This window comes from Notothenia rossii (genome assembly GCF_949606895.1).
Source record: "Notothenia rossii genome assembly, chromosome: 8".
Lineage (NCBI taxonomy): Eukaryota > Metazoa > Chordata > Actinopteri > Perciformes > Nototheniidae > Notothenia > Notothenia rossii.
In genome coordinates, this window is record NC_136906.1 from 40,571,139 (window position 1) to 40,577,652 (window position 6,514).

General features: G+C 39.1%; 1 long non-coding RNA gene across 1 annotated transcript; it reads left to right on the plus strand.

Annotated features, from left to right (window-relative positions):
- The first annotated feature begins 1,469 nt into the window (after window positions 1–1,469).
- LOC307017375 lies at window positions 1,470–6,486 on the plus strand. Its single transcript, XR_013802158.1, has 2 exons — window positions 1,470–5,178; window positions 6,138–6,486. It is a non-coding gene; the product is annotated as an uncharacterized lncRNA (long non-coding RNA).
- The last annotated feature ends 28 nt before the right edge of the window (window positions 6,487–6,514 follow it).

Here is a 6,514-nt window from a genome sequence, read left to right on the forward strand (position 1 = left end):
GAGCTTTCGCACCTGTGGCCAACAACGGTCATCATTTCTCTGCTTTGTTTCAAGACCCGCATCAGAAAGCTTTTGAATGGTGCTACTTTTCCAGTTGGTCTACCCTGCTCTTCATCTAGCTCTTCACGGTGGCCAGTCCGCCACTGCACCCAGCCAAGCCCACGTAAACTGTCAACGGGGGAGCCTCGCTGCGGGGAAACGGTGGACCTAGTGTCCCGATCGGAGTGGGAATAATAATAATAATCTGTGCATTTTATCCATTAATTTCCCCAACATTGTGGTAAAAAAAAACACACGTTTAATCCATGTTGGTGTACTACAACTACAAAAAGCATCGGTTTGTTTTCTCATCAGGAAATGCAGACCTGTGTTACAGTATAAGTTGAGTCATGACAACTGGCGACATTCTATTATTTTCGTCATAGGAATCCGGGGCGTGTACATTGAGGACCCATTGTCGACTTACCAGGAAAGAAACATCGTTTGTCGTTTACGTTCATCTTTTGCTATATCTGCCTTCCTAAGATCACTTTGCTGCACATTCAGTACTCGTATGTGAGGTTGTGGGTGAGAGTCCGATATCGTGACGCTTACAGGGAGGTATCGAACATTACAAAGTAGGTGACTGTGTGGATGCCTGTTCAAAACATTGCAAACTTCAATAAATCATTTAAATTATATATTTGTGTCCGACTTTCATTTGTTCATCGTTCTTAATGTGATGTATAGTAGCTTTGATAGCTGTCCATACCTTCAGACAGCCTAAAAGTAAAACACAAGTTGTTTATTCACAGCCCGAACGCTCATCGAGATGACTGGATCAGTCATGACAACTTGTGATCAGCTCCGATTAAATTGTGATATCAATTCTGTAGCTAACCTCCAGGGAGCACGTTTATTTTATGAAATAAACGTTAAACGTATAGGCTTAAAGGCATAATAGAACTACCGTATTATATGTATTCAACTTGTGCCCCGCTGGACTTACTTTTCTGTGGTTTACCGTTACTGTGACATATCAGTATAGCCACGGAAGATAGTTTGTGTGTTTAATTCCCATGCATCAAGGTTATTTTCATGTATGTAATTGTTTTTCCTGCACAGTGTAGAGTCTTGTTGTGATGAGAGGGATACAGGTATTTCATAAAATAAACGTGCTCCCTGGAGGTTAGCTACAGAATTGATATCACAATTTAATCGGAGCTGATCACAAGTTTCATGACTGATCCAGTCATCTCGATGAGCGTTCGGGCTGTGAATAAACAACTTGTGTTTTACTTTTAGGCTGTCTGAAGGTATGGACAGCTATCAAAGCTACTATACATCACATTAAGAACGATGAACAAATGAAAGTCGGACACAAATATATAATTTAAATGATTTATTGAAGTTTGCAATGTTTTGAACAGGCATCCACACAGTCACCTACTTTGTAATGTTCGATACCTCCCTGTAAGCGTCACGATATCGGACTCTCACCCACAACCTCACATACGAGTACTGAATGTGCAGCAAAGTGATCTTAGGAAGGCAGATATAGCAAAAGATGAACGTAAACGACAAACGATGTTTCTTTCCTGGTAAGTCAACAATGGGTCCTCAATGTACACGCCCCGGATTCCTATGACGAAAATAATAGAATGTCGCCAGTTGTCATGACTCAACTTATACTGTAACACCGGCTCAAACAAACGATTTTTAAATCATCCTCCTCACGATCATTTAATGTATCATATGTTAACCGAATTGACATGAAAGCACTAATAAATGTAGTTTCATCCACTTGAGTTTACAACTACAAAAATAATCGATTTGTTTTTATATCACAGCCGATGAGAGGAAATTCAGCAGCTCTCACTACTGATTTTTAATCCTAATTTAATCATCATCTTCACCACGATCATTTATGTTCATGTTCGCCGAATTCACATGAAAGCACTGACAAATATGAATATAATGTAGTCAACTTCATTAAAACGTTATTAACGTGCCGAAAGTCAGTAATTCACAATTTCTACGCATGACAACATACTTTGTCCGTGTTTGGCTCTCTCGCCGCACAGTGAAGCGTTCCCGCATTGACGTCACTTCCGGCTTCCCCCAAAACTTCAAAATGAGTCGAAAGAATTTCCCCGCGATGTTCGAAATTATTGATATTTATCGGAACGGTATCGCACCTTCTTTTTTAAACTGATGGTTCGAGATTACTAGTAGCCCAATATTTCATTGCACAACAGTTGTTGGGAGGCTGTCACAGGCTCTTTAATGCAGCCGGACTGTGTATTACAATGCCGTTATGTGATGACTTTCAAAGAGAAAAGCAAGAACACTCGGAATAAAGTATTTATTTTATTTTTTAAATGTTTTCGGATATCATATCGCATTAACATCATATCCCAACATGCATTGCGGCTAAAACATCCAATCAACGAGCTTCAAGCTGAGGATCTTGGGTAATCTGTTCAGTGGGTTTGTGGTGTGTGTGACTACCCGATCCGTCCCCCTGCCCGATCGGTACTGCGCATGTGCGAGATGGTCCGCCATATTGGACAACTCCAGACGGCAACCCAAGATAGACACTTGACTAGGTGGCTTTTAGCAAAGCTCAAAAATAAAACGAGTGAGAGATGAGTTATTGTTATTACAACGTGACTTCACTATTATTTAACAACTCTTTTTATTGGGTTATTTTATTTGAGGTTAAGTACATTGTCAGAATAAGTGAGAAATACATTTAACTTCTGTTAGACAGCTATCATACTGAATAAATATTTACTGTGAATGTATGCAAAAATGTATGGCATGGCTGTCTAACAGAAGTTAAATTCATAGTAGTGACAGTGTGTATCGCTCGAAATGTCCCTTATAGGCCTACGTCTGTTTCCGGTGACTTTATTTACGGCTAAAAAGCATGCTAAAAAGCCCAAGATTATAGAATTAAACGAATAAATAAAAACAAGGATAATTGTGTGTTATTTGAGTAAATAACAGTGTGTTATTTAGAAAAGAATAACAAATTAGAAGGAAAAAAAGATTTTCAAAAATGCAGATTTCAGTATTTTGAGGCTCTAAGCCCCATTTCTTTTCCTCACAGACAGCAAAAAAAGTCTGACATTATACGATTTAAAATAAAAACAAATAAATAAAAAGATAAAACACTGGCATGTAATTTACGTTAGAATAAATAGAATGGTTTTGAATAATAGATGAGAGTAAAATCTAGTCACTTTACAGCCCCGCCCACTTTTGGGGAAACCAACGCTTTCATTTGAACGGCGATCAAGCCTGAAGCCACAGAGATCTTCTGTTACGGTCCTTTCTTCTTAGAGGAAGTACACACACACACACACACACACACACACACACACACACACACACACACACACACACACACACACACACACACACACACACACACACACACACACACACACACACACACACACACACACACACACACACACACACACACACACACACACACACACACACACACACACACACACACACACACACACACACACACACACACACACACACACACACACACATACACATACACACACAGAAAACCTTTTGAATTCATATAGAGTTGTTTTTTCTATTTCTTCTGAATTGTAGAAATCCTTGGTGTTTCAATAATCTCGTATTATATCATTGTTGCCCTGAGGCAACAAACCAACCCCTGGTTGAGGGGTGAGGGGGGGTCACATTTTATAATTGATATAATACCATGGACCCCTAAGCTCCTAAACACATGGTGAAACATTTTTTTCCTCCCAAAATAAAGTCATGCCATAGAGGGATAAGGCACTATTACAAATATTCGTAATTTGCAGTATTTTATTTTAAAAGTGTTCAGAAAGACTGCATCAAATATGCTATATCTATCTATATAATATCAATATTGTTATTAACTTCAATCAAAGTCAATTTAAATAGCGGGCAAGGCTTTCCAAGGAGTAAAAATGCTGCTGCCGGACTACTGACTGGAGGTATTGCTGATATCAAGTCTTCCATATATCCTCTTCAAATACTCTGTCCAACAATATCAGTCTCAGGAAGAAAGGTGTTTTAACGCTGATTCAAAATAGCAGAGAAACATGCATTCTTGTTCTCAGGAGGGGACATTGACAGGGGATTACTCAAAAAGTACACAGTAAGTACTTCATAGTACTTGTTGTGGGAGTAGTTTAACTAGTACTGAGTCCAACAGGATCGATCTCACGAAGAACTATTGGTAGAAAAAATAATAACAAACTCGAGAGACGGCTGAGTTGACCGCAGTGCAGAATCGCTGTATAGTTGAAATCTCCTAACAATGTTGTCCATTTTAGACACAGGCCATATTATATTTCCAGCCCTTAATAACATTCATTTTCTGGGCTCAATATGTGTCTTGGCTGTTTTCGTTGTGAAAACAAATGGACCGTAGATACACGGATTGAGCGTCCTCATCTGCGCTCTTATTTTGAAAGACAACTTCCGGTAGCAGAATATGAAAAAACTGGGTTTTTTTTTGTTTCTGTTTTCTAGTGATTTTATTTTTTGTTTTGAGAAGTAGAAAAAGAAAATCATCCCGTTTTTTAAGTTTAGTAAATAAATTTTTTATCATGATAAAGAAAAACACCTTGTATTTCAATTTTGGTTTTTCAATTTGAAAACGAAAATCAAATATCCAGTCGTTTTTTGTTTTTGAATATCCATTTGTGAAAAGAAAACCCAATGACCAAAACATACACTGACCTCTCTGGAACACCGGGGACACATATTCATGTATAAAAGACACATATTCATGTATAAAAGACATACAAAAGTGCATTTAGCATGATATGTCACCTTTAATGAATGTAATTCATAACTTGTCTGTGCAGAATATGAGTTAACATGGTGCAAATAATTGGGTAATTGTGGTTTAATTATCAACACGCTTCTGTCTGCCTCCCTTCTCTTCCTCCTGTTTGTCTCTCCTCATGTTTCCCCTCCTCCTCTTCTTCAAATCTTAAACCAATCAACCTGTTGGATGGAATCTCGTGATCAAACACAAGGACCAGAAAATAACCAAGAAGGAGATTCTAGCCAACTGGAACATGTTTGTGGGCAGCCAGGTCACCAATTATGGCGAAGACTTAACGAAGAGACACGACGAACTCTGATGAGTCATCACAAGATCATCGGGTTAGGGTTCTGTACTGAGCAGGATTCTGTTAATGTGGCTTTGGGGTGGGGTGGGTCCTTTACTTAGTAAAGTAAGGATCTGACTCTGGGTTATGATCATGTTGCCATGTTTACACTTGCACATACACATTCAGCATGCACTCACATATTGTGTATGTGGATACAGGTGATACTGATGAACCTACAGTTCTCTCAAATTCATTTTCACACTGTGGTGCGTATCCCCAACGATTATATTATCCTATTGTCCAGGAAAAGTGAGAACTGGATAAAGTCTGACATGAACTAGCATCCAGCTAACACAATGCTAGGCTATGAAGGTTTCTCTCCAACAGAAAGCACACATCAGCATAGAGTTGTATCTGAGGTTCATGTGTGCATGGGAACATTTGATGTTAAAGTGTATGAAATGCACAATTGGAAGAGGTGAGTTGAAAAGTTATTGGCATTTGATATTAAAGTCTTTTTTTTCTAAATATGCATTTTCCTTGTGTGCTAACCTTGAAAGTCCAGTTACAGTACTGTATTATATGATTGTAATTATTATCAATGAGACACTGAAGCTCTCTTCTCATACAGTTAGTGACCCTGACCATTTCTATAGCATTAAATAGGAAAACTTTCCTGAACTGCCAGTAGACTAAGTGGATCACTATCTCAACACTAGCACATATTGTCTTTGGCTATGATTGATCTGCCATTCACACAATCATTGACTGATGAAATAAATGATTTATAGCAGCTATGAAATAGGAAAACAGAGAATTTATTTTTGCACCATTAGCCAGTACTCGGTTTTGTCTCAGGAAGGCTTTACAGGGGGGCATGGGGGTCCCCAGGGGCTTAAAGTCATGGGGCTGCCATATAGGATTGGCCCCTGTCTACTTTCAGCCCTCCATCACATGTAGAATAAAACACACGTGTATTAATGCTCTTCCCTCCCTGTGCTCCACTGTCAGGATGGCCTTCTGACACTGTCTGAGGTGCTGGACAACAGCGACTACATCATAACCAGCACCATCACCGACTTTGGAGGGATGAGGATGGATGAGCATGATGAGCTGTGAAAAAAGCAGCACAGAACAGAATAAATGTTTTCATGGTGTTCTGCAAATATATCTAGCTTTTACAAAAAGCCAGCCCCTGCAGAGAGCTCAGGTTCAGCTGCTGCAGAGGAACAGCCTCCTGTTCAGAGAATGAGGACGCTGCATATGGAGTTCATTTTACCGCTGAAACTCCATACAGACACTATAAACTATCCAGTGTTTCGTTTGATGTTTAAGGTTAAATTAAAATGATTTGAAATTCTCTTAATGTGATCCTTTGCAGCTTAGAT